This window comes from Sardina pilchardus, chromosome 23 (genome assembly GCF_963854185.1).
Source record: "Sardina pilchardus chromosome 23, fSarPil1.1, whole genome shotgun sequence".
Lineage (NCBI taxonomy): Eukaryota > Metazoa > Chordata > Actinopteri > Clupeiformes > Clupeidae > Sardina > Sardina pilchardus.
In genome coordinates, this window is record NC_085016.1 from 557,105 (window position 1) to 571,297 (window position 14,193).

The 14,193-nt window shown below is 39.0% G+C and overlaps 1 long non-coding RNA gene across 2 annotated transcripts; it reads right to left on the reverse strand.

The window, feature by feature from the left end:
* Positions 1–3,553: 3,553 nt before the first annotated feature.
* On the reverse strand, positions 3,554–13,420 carry LOC134071335 (uncharacterized). Of its 2 annotated transcripts, none has more exons than XR_009937053.1 (8): positions 13,289–13,420; positions 12,267–12,311; positions 11,989–12,078; positions 11,797–11,856; positions 10,540–10,591; positions 7,199–7,260; positions 6,763–6,817; positions 3,554–4,000 (listed from the first exon to the last, which is right to left on the reverse strand). It is a non-coding gene; the product is annotated as an uncharacterized LOC134071335 (long non-coding RNA). The 2 variants fall into 2 exon arrangements; XR_009937052.1 differs by having other exon boundaries at positions 12,249–12,311.
* Positions 13,421–14,193: the final 773 nt, after the last annotated feature.

Genomic DNA, 14,193 nt, shown 5'->3' on the forward strand with positions numbered 1-14,193 from the left:
AAATAACCCAGGCCGCGCCTCCTCTTCTTGCTGATTGGACAGGCGAGAGAACCAATGAAATACAATGCTGGCCTCTGATGATATTGCAATAGCTAGGACCCATCTGCCTTATGTTCAGATATCTGCTGTTTGTTTTTCCTCACATGACCTGTAGATGATGCGTATGGATATAAGGTAGGCCAAAATCATGTTTTTGTTTTTGCTGACAGCTCAACATGTCTGTAGCTGCGTTTCCATTGACCATTAAATTGCGCAAATTAAGAGTTGCGAAAAGAAATGTGCTTATTGGAAACACACAAATGAAAAAAAAACTCAAATTTTTCGATAAAAAGGTGTTTTTTAGAACGTATCAAAATGTGTATATTTCGCAAAACTGCAATGGAAACACTTTTTTTGCATCACACGAGTCACGTGATCCAACAACAGGATGTTAAAAGGAACAAAAACGACGAAGAAGACTGTCTACAGGAAGTGGTACCGGGAGAATAATGTAAAAAAATAATATTTTTTTCATTAAAAGTGGCTCGTGTCATTCTAAAATGTTGAATCCACAGCTCCCCTGTGAACTCGCCGACAACACTTTCTCAAAAATGCTGCATACCCAACCGCTCAACTAGTTTTGTTTACCCATAGCAACAACGTTTGCTGGTTTAACGTGATGAGAACGGTGCTGAAAGAAATCTAGATTCTAGATTCTAGTTCTAGAAACTAATCAACTGGGCTGATCTACGAAATGTTCCACTGACATGGCTGTGACATGATTTAAGCATAGGCCTACAACAAACTCCTGTGAAATATGTCATTTTTATTTTATGTTTCTGCCCCACCAAAACGTAGGCCTCCTCCGCTGATGGCTTAGCCTATAGCCTAATGACTGATAATTAGCGTTAGTGCCGTGATGGCAATTTGAATGCATTTAGTGTAAATCTGGATTATGTTGATAACCGCCATGTCTCCTAATGACTTACAGCACGCGAGAATACACGAGATTTCAATTTAGTTAGCCGAATGTAATGGAAACACCGCAATTGCGAAAATTGTGATTTTCGACATTAAGACAATATCGACAACGTTTTTGCACATATTTGTACATATTTGTAATGGAAACGCAGCTTGTGTAGGCCTGACTGCCCTGAATCTGGTGGAGGGACACTTTAGGGTTGAGCAATTTACAGAAATATGTGGTGTGTGCCTTACAGAAATAAATGGCAATTTTTATTTAGTGATAAAAAATGACTTTTTGACACTTTTTGTGCTCCATACTTGTGAGAGCTGATCTGACCTGACTTGTTTGAGTGGTAGCACACAATACGTGCACACATGATGATGCTTTACAGCAACTTTTTACTACATTGAACAAAGTAAAGGCAAAAAAGTGTTTATTTGTCAAACAAATTTGGATGCAATATGAGTCTTGAATTGGATACCATACAGGAGGATACACCATAGGATCTCAAAACCGGATTATGAACGTGCCTCGCCTCGCCATAGAGAAACACATGTCAAGTCAAGTCAAGTCAAGTCAAATTTTATTTATATAGCACATTTAAAAGCAACAGCATTGCACCAAAGTGCTTTACATAGAACAAATAAATAACAATAATAATAATCATCAATAATAATAACAATAATAATAATAACACAATATTAGTAGGCAAAAGGATGGGCATTGTGATAATATTAATGAAACATAGAAACTAAAAATAAAAACAAATAAGAAATTAAAGAAAAGTTTAGAAGTTAACATTGTGATAATACAATGTTAACATGATAACATTGTATTATGAACATAGCGTAAAGTTGGTTTTATGTTGATGTTGGATATTCGACACATTCGAAAAATCCTATTTAGCACTGCCTACATGGCACAAATTTGTGTCAAACCAATGTTGATGTGAAGGCCTGCCTACATAACACAAAGCCTCTGTAAAAAAAAAAAAAACATATTTTGATTTTCTACAATTTTTAAATGTTAAATGCTATAGATCTGTTGTGCGGCCTGACCTTTTGACCTTTTACCTGAAATGTTATTTTTGAAGTCTTGGTCTATTATAACAAGATTGCTGATATCACTTAATAATGACATCTAGTGACATTAAATAGTGACATCAGCAATTTATTCAGGAAATGTTTTATGAGTTCATCACCCAGCAAGTAAATAATAATAATAAAACATGTTTAACAGTATAGACATAAACATCTGGTACTTACCCAGCCAACATTCGTATGTGGGGCCCATGTGGGTACCATATGTGTTGCCATTATGGGTCCAATATGGGATTGTCCGCAGGTTCCAAAGTGGCCCCATGTCATTTGCCCACATGGGCTTCATGCAGGATTACACTGGGTTTTAAATGGGTCCCAAATGGGCAACATACGTTGGACCCATATCGACCCCAGCTTTAAGTTCTACCTGGGTTCTACATGGGTACCACATGGGTTGAAATGTGGGTTTTTTCTGGGATTGTCCGCAGGTTCCAAAGTGGCCCCATGTCATTTGCCCACATGGGCTTCATGCAGGATTACACTGGGTCTTAAATTGGTCCCAAATGGGCAACATACGTTGGACCCGTATGGACCCCAGCTTTAAATTCTACCTGGGTTCTACATGGGTACCACATGGGTTGAAATGTGGGTTTTTTCTGGGATTGTCCGCAGGTTCCAAAGTGGCCCCATGTCATTTGCCCACATGGGCTTCATGCAGGATTACACTGGGTCTTAAATGGGTCCCAAATGGGCAACATACGTTGGACCCATATGGACCCCAGCTTTAAATTCTACCTGGGTTCTACAGGGGTACCACATGGGTTGAAATGTGGGTTTTTTCTGGGATTGTCCGCAGGTTCCAAAGTGGCCCCATGTCATTTGCCCACATGGGCTTCATGCAGGATTACCCTGGGTCTTAAATGGGTCCCAAATGGGCAACATACGTTGGACCCATATGGACCCCAGCTTTAAATTCTACCTGGGTTCTACATGGGTACCACATGGGTTGAAATGTGGGTTTTTTTCTGGGATTGTCCGCAGGTTCCAAAGTGGCCCCATGTCATTTGCCCACATGGGCTTCATGCAGGATTACACTGGGTTTTAAATGGGTCCCAAATGGGCAACATATGCTGGACCCATATGGACCCCAGCTTTAAATTCTACCTGGGTTCTACATGGGTACCATATGGGTTGAAATGTGGGTTTTTTGTGGGATTGTCCGCGGGTTCCAAAGTGGCCCCATGTCATTTGCCCACATGGGCTTCATGCAGGATTACCCTGGGTTTGAATTGGGTCCCAAATGGGCAACATACATTGGACCCATCTTGACCCCAGCCTTAAATTCTTCCTGGGTTCTACATGGGTTGAAATATGTTTTTTAGTGGGATTGTCCGCGGGCTCTAAAGTGGCCCCATGTCATTTGCCCACATGGGCTCCATACAGGATTACACTGGGATTTATTTGGGTACTAAATAAATAAATAAATAAAAAACCATAACCATAAATGGGCAACAAACAATGGACCCATCTGGGGCCCCAGCCTTAAATTCTACCTGGGTTCTACATGGGTACCACATGATAATTATTAAGTAGGGACAAGCTGGGCAATGCATAAAAGATCTTGGTCCTGTTTTCAATTTCATATGGCACCGACATTTACAATAAAATATAATTAAAATCCCAATGTTTACAACATATGCTGTAAATACCAATCCAAAACTAGACCCATTTGTACTGTAATTCACCAGAAAATAACATTAGTCACTTCCACAGCAGAAAGAGCAGCCTAATTTTCTTTTTCCAAATTTAATACTCATCATTTAATAAATTCCAACACAAGACAAACTGGTTACAACAACAATAACTGAAGTGATCCTACAGTAAGCCAATCACTTTGCCACTCTGGCTGCTCTCAGCCCTCCCCAGTCCCTTGCCCCAGTGAACCATTTTCCCAATGCCCGTTCAGCCTCCTGCTGATCTGTCATGCTGGTCAGAGGGTTCTTCTTTAAGGACTCTGTAAAACAAAATTTTATTTAAGATTAAAAGCTTGGATATGAGTCTGTTTTTTGGTGCGTTCATGAGCAACTGGGATGTGGGAGAATTATAGAGTTTAGGGGATGTATGTCACAGCTGAACTAGGAATTTCCCAGTTTGAAGTGTGGGCTTTGGGAAAGCTCCCAGGAAAATGTTTTGATGTCACTGAACATAGTGAAGGCTCTCTGTGGAGTTGAGAAGTGGGAATCTTCCCACTTCCTAGCTGCATGAAAGCACTATTTTTCATGAACATTATCAGACAGGAAATCAACATACATCACACAATTCCATGTTTCATTTTTTTAGAATGCATTTCTAAAAGCAACAAGCCCCTAATTGTTGTAGACTTCTGTGGTCTTACCATTTGTGGGGGCTTTCCCACATGATTTTCCAATCAAAATATACAGTATATATACAGTGGGGAGCACATGTATTTGATACCATGCTAAAGTTGACTAAAAAGAGGAATATAAAATCATCATTTGACAATTTATCTTAATGCCTTAATGAAAAAAAAAATAGTAAAAATCAAACCGCTAAGGACACTAATTTTCTTGATTGAAAACTGTATCATAAATAAATAAAAGTTCTTCCTTAAAGGAATAGTTTGGTATTTTACACTTTAAGCCCATTTTCTGTATTGCCTAGCATGCAAATGAGGACAGAATAGACCATGCCTGTAGCGAGCAATGCTGAAGCCATAGAGAGAACATTCTAAAGCAGCGCAAATTGCAGAAACAGGCTCAATCTTCGATATTTCTGTGTCAAACACTCGTTTGCATCCTAGGCAATACAGAAAACGTAAAATACATTTTAAAGTGTAAAATACCAAACTATTCCTTTAAATACAGGGGGCACAAGTATTTGACTCCTATGTTAAATTCTCATAGGGGCAGGAGGATTTTTGTATCTGTTTTTATTTTTAAAGGCCTGCCATTTCATGGATCCAGGATATTATGCATCCTGATAAAAGTTCCCTTGGCCTTTGGAATTGTATATTTAAAAACATATGCAAAATCCTCCTACTCCTATGTGAATCTAACATAGGGGTCAAATACTTATGCCCCCTGTATTTTAGGAAGAACATTTATTTATTTATGATACATTCTTCAATCACAAAGAAAATTGGTGTCCTTAGCGGTTTGATTTTTACCCATTTTTTTAATTAAGGCATTAAGATCAATTGTCAATTGATGATTTTATATTTCTCTTTTTAGTCAACTTTAGCATGGTATCAAATACATGTGCTTCCCACTGTGTGTATTGCCAAAAGTATTGGGTCACCTGCCTTGACCCCCATATGAACTTCAGTCACATCCTATTCGTAATCCATAGGATTTAATATGACGTCGGTCCACCCTTTGCACCCATAACAGCTTCAACTGTTCTGTGAAGCGAATTTTTGAGCATTCTCCCAGAAGCGCATTTATAAGGTCACACATTAATGTTGGATGAGGAGACCGGCTCTCAGTCTGCGCTCTAATTCATCTCAAAGGTGTTCTGTTGGGTTGAGGTCAGGACTCTGTGCAGACCAGTCAAGTTCATCCACACCAAGCTCTGTCATCTATGTCTTTATGGACCTTGCTTTGTGCACTAGTGCAGTCATGTTGGAACAGGAAGGGGCCATTCCCGAGCTGGGCTTGGCCTCTTAGTTCCAGTGAAAGGAACTCTAAATACTTCAGCATTAAGCAAGAGATTTTGGACAATTCCATGCTCCCAACTTTGTGGAACAGTTTGGGGATGGCCACTTCCTGTTCCAACATGACTGTGTACCAGTGAACCAAGCAAGGTCCATACAGACATGGATGACAGAGTTTGGTGTGGATGAACTTGACTGGCCTGCACAGAGTCCTGACCTCAACCCAACAGAACACCTTTGGGATGAATTAGAGTGCAGAATTAGAGCGCAGACTGAAAGCCTGCCTCCTCGTCCAACAATAGTGTGTGACCTCACCAATGTGCTTCTGAAAGAACGGTCAAAAATTCCCATAAACATACTCCTAAACCTTGCGGAAAGCCTTCCCCGAAGAGTTGATGCTGTTGTAGCGGCAAAGAGTGGACCGACGTCATATTAAACCCTATGAATTAAGAATATGATGTGACTGAAGTTCATGTGGGGGTCAAGGCAGGTGACCCAATACTTTAGGCAATATAGTATACACCGTGCCCTCCAAAAGTATTGGAACACATGCTAAAGTTGACAATATAAAATCATCTTTTGGAAATTGATCTTAATGCCTGAAATGAAAAAAAGAGGAAATATTACTTTAAGGACATCAATTTTCTTTGTGAATGAATAATGTAAATAAATAAATGTTCTCCTTAAAATACAGGGGTCATAAGTATTGGAACGCCCATGTTAAATTCCCATAGAGGCAGGCAGATTTTTATTTTTAAAGGCCAGTTAATTCATGGATCCAGGACACTATGCACCCTGATAAAGTCCCCTTGGCCTTTGGAATTAAAATAACCCCAGATCAACACTATACCCTTCACCATACCAAGAGATTGGCATGGTTTTATTTCAGTTAGCCTATTAGCTGGTTTGAATTGCATTGAGCTCAATGAGAATGAAACCAGCTTATAGGCTAACTGAAATAAAACCATGCCAATCTCTTGGTATGGTCAAGGGTATAGTGTTGATGCGGGGTTATTTTAATTCCAAAGGCCAAGGGGACTTTATCAGGGTGCAAAGTGTCCTGGAACCACAAATCATCATGCATCAGCAGCCAATTTACTTACCATGAATGACTGGGAAAAGATGCAGGTCTTTGAACTTGTCTGCCACCATGTGAACCTAAAAACAGCAGCCAACGGGGAAATGGATTACATATTGTAGCCTATATGGCAAAACCCTAAAGCAGTGGTTGTCAAACTGTGGTACGGGTACCACTGATGGTATGCTTATTCTCTATTGTGGTACCCTGGGAGTCTCAAAGATATTTTATTTCATGAAGACAAAATAATCACTTCAGATGATAGAAATATAATGGGTACCAAAATGCAACGTATCTGGCATTTTTGTGACTTAACCCAGTGATAAATAATGCCTTGTTTGCTAAAGTGTTGTAAGATGCATTCCATGACTTGCTGTAGGACATACTCATGCGCTGTGCATTGCGCAATATACAAATGCCACAGAACTTTATAGACATGAAGTTTCAAACTCAGAGCCTACCTGATGACAAGTCCTCTGGGTCTTGGAGTGTTTGGGCAGTAGAGTATAGCCTACTTCACCATCTGAATCAAGCAAAAAGTCAAGAAAGATTTAAGTAAGCTTATTGTTACTTATCCTGCATGATAGCCTCGTCAATATTAACATGGAGATATCCTCAGCCTAGCACTATTCCAACTGGATGGATGGATGGATGAAATGTTACAATACACAAGTGGATTGAAACAGCTTTAAAGACATTCTAATACTTGGACAAGACAATATACGTGACATCATTGACAGAATAAAAACAAAACAATTATAATTTGATGTCAATCTTGGCAGGCGCGCCTGCAGGTGTACGTCTGTACGCACTGTGCGTACCATCAGGCTACTCAACAACGAGAGAAAATTTCCCTTGTGTGTGAATTCACACCAAATTGGCCAACTATACCATACCTTCCCAACTATGCACATCCCATTAGCTGCCTGCCATCAGGCCATTTATAATGTTCTATTTTAAGTGAAGTCAGTCAACACATTATCAAAGTTAACTTTATGCAGAACTGTATATCCACGCGCACACATTTCGTTTGAGCAGGAGAGATTATGCAAGCAGGCGCGCAACTAGGGTACTTGTTGTTTCCTTTTACTCAGCTAGCTACAGTGGGGAGCACATGTATTTGATACCATGCTAAAACAGGAATATATATAGCTAGAGATTGCCATGGTGCTTTTTTCCAGTAGGCCTATTAGCCTGTTTGATTTGCATTGAGCTCAATGAGCATCAAACAGGCTAATAGGCCTACTGGAAAAAGCACCATGCCTATTAGGCCAGTCAAACTAACGTTTGACATATAACAAATTGCAATAGTAATCATTCCAAGTTTTTTGTGATCTAATTAACATATTAAAAATCTACCGATTTATATTTAGTGGAACATACTTTTTTTCAAGGTCAAAGGTAGCAATTTCCAATGCATTTTGCCATTGGGATTTACTACAGGTGAAATGGGTAAAATTGTAAACAGTTGTTTACTTACATTAAGGCAAAGATTTTTTGTATTGAAAGTTTTCTCAAATGTGATGTTTAGATGTGCAAATGAGACCAGTTTTACTTAAATATACATGCGATAATTTGCATACAGTGCCTATAGAAAGTTATCATACCCTTTTGAAATAGTCACTTTTTTTGTCTTACAGCCTGAAATCAAAACCCATTTTAAAAAAAAATCTTTTCCAGTTTTATTTACAAATGTAGCTGTACAACATCAAAATAATGAAAAAAAAGTCAACAGTTCTGAAAATTAATAAAAAATTAAAAACTAGAATAACAGGGTTGGAAAAGTCATCATACCCCTGACTTAATACTTTGTAAAGCTTCCTTTTGCTTTCATTACAGCCATCAATCTGTTTGGATATGTCTCTATTATAGCTTTGCACACCTAGATAGGGGAATATTTGCCCAATTTTCTGTGCAGAAATGTTAAAATTTAGTCAAATTCTGTAGGGAATGGCGATGGACTGCTCTCTTCAAGTCAATCCACATATTTTCTATAGGATTTAAGTCAGGGCTCTGACTTTGCCACTCAAGGATATTCACCATCCTATCCTTAAGCCACTGCTTTGTTCTTTTGGCAGTATGTTTAGGATTTTTGTCGTGTTGGAAGGCGAATGACCTCCCCATCCTCAGCTGTTTAGGAGAGGGACGCAGGTTTTCCTCAAGAATTTTGGTGTACTTGGCAGCATCCATTTTCCCTTCTATCCTGACCAATTGCCCAGTCCCCGCTGAAGAGAAACATCCCCAAAACATAATGTTGCCCCCACCATGCTTCAAAGTAGGTATGGTGTGTTTTGGGTGTGTTTGGGTGTGTATACTGTGTTTGGTTAGCGCCTGGAGCTCAGTCCAAAAACTTCAATCTTAGTCTCCAAAAAGTTCGATCTTAGTCTCATCTGACCATATAAGCTTTTTCCACATGGTAGCAGAATATTCCAGATGTGTTTTTGCACTGAACTCCAAGCGCAATGTTTGGCGAAAACCAACACAGTACACCACCCAAAACACACCATACCTAGTGTGAAGCATGGTGGGGGCAACATTATGTTGTGGGGATGTTTCTTTTCAGCGGGAACTGGGCAATTGGTCAGGATAGAAGGGAAAATGGATGCTGCCAAGTACACCCACATTCTTAAGGAAAACCTGCGTTCCTCTCCTAGACAGCTGAGGATGGGGAGGTCATTCGCCTTCCAACACGACAATAATCCTAAACATACTGCCAAAAGAACAAAGCAGTGGCTTAAGGATAGGATGGTGAATATCCTTGAGTGGCAAAGTCAGAGCCCTGACTTAAATCTTATAGAAAATATGTGGATTGACTTGAAGAGAGCAGTCCATCGCCATTCCCTACAGAATTTGACTAAATTTTAACATTTCTGTACGGAAAATTGGGCAAATATTCCCCTATCTAAGTGTGCAAAGCTATAATAGAGACATGTCCAAACAGATTGATGGCTGTAATGAAAGCAAAAGGAAGCTTTACAAAGTATTAAGTCAGGGGTATGATGACTTTTCCAACCCTGTTTTTCTAGTTTTTAATTTTTTATTAATTTTCAGAACTGTTGACTTTTTTTTCATTATTTTGATGTTGTGCAGCTAAATTTGTTAATAAAACTGGAAAAGTTTTTTTAAAAAATGGGTTTTGATTTCAGGCTGTAAGACAAAAAAAGTAACTATTTCAAAAGGGTATGATGACTTTCTATAGGCACTGTATATTTCTAGAAAACTAAATGTGACCAATAGGTACAGTCAGCTTCAAAATAATTGCTGCATTTTGCTTATATTGGATACCAAAAGCATATACAAATGGAATATTAGATATCACTTCATATCACCTCAAAAAATGAGGAAATCAAGTCAAGTCAAAATCAATGCGTTTCAATGGAAGTACATTATAGAACAAATGATTGTCAATGATATGGTATGATGGAAGTATCTCAATGCATTAGTTTCATTTTTGGCCCTTTTTTGAGCTAGATTGACTGGCCTATATCTCTAGCTATGGTGAAGGGTATGTGATTATGTGGGGCTATTTTAATTCCAACAGCCAAGGGAACTTTATCGGGATGCATAATATCCTGGATCCATGAAATAGCTGGCCTTAATATCTCTGGTTGTATTTACAGTAGACCATTCATATTTGGGTGGCTATACGATTGTAGATAATTGCTTGATATGAGTCTATTTATGTTTCTGTAGCTACACCATGTCTTGAGAAATAAACACTGTTACATTTGTACCACTGTTACAATTGTGGACAGAGAGGACAGTAAAGAAGGTGTGGTGCTATTTAAAGTGAGATACATACCATCCTAAGACAATGTTCATCATTTGCTCTCCGTCACCGCAACTGCACCAGTCTGTTTTAGAAGTTACCAAATGAGAAAACCTTCATCAGATTTACAGCATTAGAACAGAAAAAAATCTAACATGACAATTAAGAGAGCATCAGCACTTCTCTGTATAGCAATGTACTTAGATGAAAATTACTGTGTGGACTGGGAGGCATCACTAAAGGATTGGACATCACATCGGTTGACATAACAGAGAGGGTTGTTGAATTAAGGCTGATAAAACAAAGAAGTGGCTGTTTAAAGTGTGATAAGTTGAAAACTCACTGGGTGTCAACAGGTCTTTGTGCTGGCATGATGTGCTTGCATCATGAGGGCTTGAAAAAGACAACTAATATTCAAAGTTGCAAAATAATTTAAACAAAAAGGTGACCATTAACTCATTAACTGCCATTGACGTCTTTAAACGTCAATTTAGACCCATACGTTGACTGCCATTGACGTCTATATACGTCAATTGCCGTTTTCAATGGGGAGGGCTCCTGGGTGGGCTTGGGAACGATCTGGCAGAGTTTCAGGCTTGTAAACAGAGTGCACTAGCGATCCGAACCTCTAGATGGCAACAGTGCCATTTGGATCATTAGTATCTGCCTAGAGTGCACAAGTCATGCAGAGACAACTAGCAAACTCACTGAAGATCGACCACAGTGGATCTAGTTTGCACGCGATGCAGGGAATAAATATGCTTACTTCTTACATCAAGGATGGAAAACACGTGAACGGTATGATCCATTTACATTGGATATTGCGATATAGACTAACAACAACCTTGCTAGTGCTAGCTTGCTAAGTCTAGCATCCTGTTCAGAGTCTTTAGCGACCATCAGAGTCCCTAGCAACCTTGACGAGACTGACGAGATAACAGTGCAATCGTGGTTGACATACTACTGAAACGCTAACGTTAAAAAGTTGATTTTCACAAAAAGATCGTTTTCTCCATGTTTTGGTCAAAAACAGGTGTTTTTAGCAAAACTAACCCATGTTCTACTGACGATTACTAAAGAACGGAAAACGATAGAAACAAGCCGTTTTTTCCTGGTGAAAGAAGAGAGTCTACTCTTTCATTTGGTACCTTCGGTGTTTACATAGTCATAAAGCTCACCGTTCGGTGGATCTTGGAAAAACAGTCAAAATGCTGTAAAACGTCTGGCAGTATGGAGCGCTCTGCACTGAAAATCGCTGGCAGCCAATGAGTTAATTGTGACGATACTTACTTGGTGACAACGTTTCCCTTCCCCATAATCCATTGGCACTCTCCACCTGGCCGGACAAGCCTGTAACATGTATATGAGCCTGTGACTACAGTCTTGTGTGTAAAGAAATCACCAAACTTGATTCTCAAGCAACAACACTTTACCCTGAATAGAATTTTGAAATTGTTAGTGCAATGGATAGAGATTACTCACTGGACATTTCCTTGCGCCAAGATCCTGCCAAACAGTTTGCCAGGCTAGAGAAAGGTTGCACAAGGCCTTTCAAGGTTTGATTAACAGTGTCTGAAACAAAAGTCAGTCTACATGTACTTGTGATATTAAAAAATACACTTATCTTATGTTAGGAGGCATAGCTGTTCATATAAAGTACTGTGTGACATGTCAGAAAAGTAAGTTGCTTTACGTTTGTGCTGTGGGATGATTGTTGCAACTGGAAATGTAATTATACTCACGTGAAGTCGTTTCCCTACCCTGAGATCTGTTAACTGGGTGAGATGACGTTTGATTTCCACAGTCTGAAACACATGAAACAACTATTGTTATTAGCTACCATGAGTAACAAAATGAGTTGCAGATGATAACATTACTGACAGAAATTCTACGAAAAACTACAACCACTTAAAAAATGCAAACATCAAACAAATTAGATAATATCCCACAGCAAACTATATTTTAAAGTGAGCTCATAGGCTATGTATTCTATTTTAATGTCAACAAGTGCCATGGCTATTGAGGCATGACAGCCTACTTCACAGCTCAAATTCTCAGAAAAGGTGATTGTAATGCTACATTTGAATCTGTGGCAGCTTTATGTAGTATGACAAAAATGTCATTTTTCACTTCTAAACAATTAGGCTAGTGCACAGACGTCCCACCGTTTGGTTTGCTGCCTACAGTTCACGTAAATCCATTGGCTTGTACGCCACCCAAATGTGTGTTGAGTGTCCTCTACATGTTGGCCCCTTCTCCAAAATCCAAACCACACACCATTACACTGATACTGCCATGTGCACTTCTCTTAGAAAGGATACATTTCGTCGCATAACCCCAAAATATTACCGAGGCACAAACCTTGCTCACCCTACCTGGCTAGAGGCATGTCGAGAACATGCGACAGCAATTTGGCTTTCACAACCAGTACAAAAACATAATGTGGCTTCTCAATAACGTTAGAAACACTTCTTCCTGCTGCTAGCATAGCAAACTTAGCTTAGTTTGGCCACCAGCCTAGCTCTTGTAATGACTAAGCAAAAAAACAAAGCTTGTTTAAGCTTATCTGGGTTAAAGTGCTGCATGTCTATCAGAACATGTTTATGGTCGTTTTCAAACGTTCGTTTTCCAGTTCTGTATTAGCAGCTAACTATGACCAATGTTTAGCTAGCTAGTGGGCCAAGTTACATTTTAATTTAATTAGTTTAAAACAATAGAGTTAAAACTGCTAACACTATAATAACTTATTAACATAAAAATGTACAATTCTGACCGAACTTACCTTGATCTTGATGATGACAGTGCTAAACGCTGGTCAGAGCTGTTGCTGCAGCCACAGCAGAAAGAAAAAATTCAAATCGTGCGCATCGGCCAATCAGAGTGGCGGTTGGACGTGCTATCAGAGAGATCATCACCACATTTTCTGAAGCAGATCTCCAACAACAAACGAATAGGCTAAATAAATAAATAAATGGAAATATGCAGCATATGATGGTTCATCAGATTCAAACTATATAGGCTATGTTAATATGTGTCGTTCATGTTGATAACAACAATGTTGATATTTTTCATCAAATAATTAAAGCAACACCATGTAAGTTTTGCTCTCGGGGTCCCCCTACAGTTGGGAAACGGTAATTTCTTATACTTATGTCGTAAAATCTGTCACGGTTACACCAGAAGCAAGTTAGACATAGCGTACAGTAGCCTATAGGCTACTTGAGGCTGCACATTAGGCTAAATATTAAATTATGTGGTAGCCTACTACGATACCAGTTGTGATACATTTGTAAAACTAGGCTTTCAGCTCAGGTATGTGCACGTTCTCGGTATTGGGATGATGTTGGTCATTACTTATTTAAAAAAAAAAAAAAAAAACGATTGCGATATTTATAAGCAATAGCGTAGCCTAATCTGGTCATTTTTAGTGTCTTTATAACATAAAAAAAAATCGATGGTCACCAGATATTGTATTCTAATTTCTATGGTATTCACGTCCATAGTGGCATATATTTGCACGCCCAAAATGTTTGGAGAGGCAGCTAGAGCTCTTATAATATGATGACAGAATCTTACACGTGATAACTTTGTTTTCCAAGGTAATTGTTTGGTCAGTAGCCTTTAGGCGGTAGATTTACACGTTGAGCTATAACTAGCACACATAACCAGCTCCCGTGCAGTTTGGTT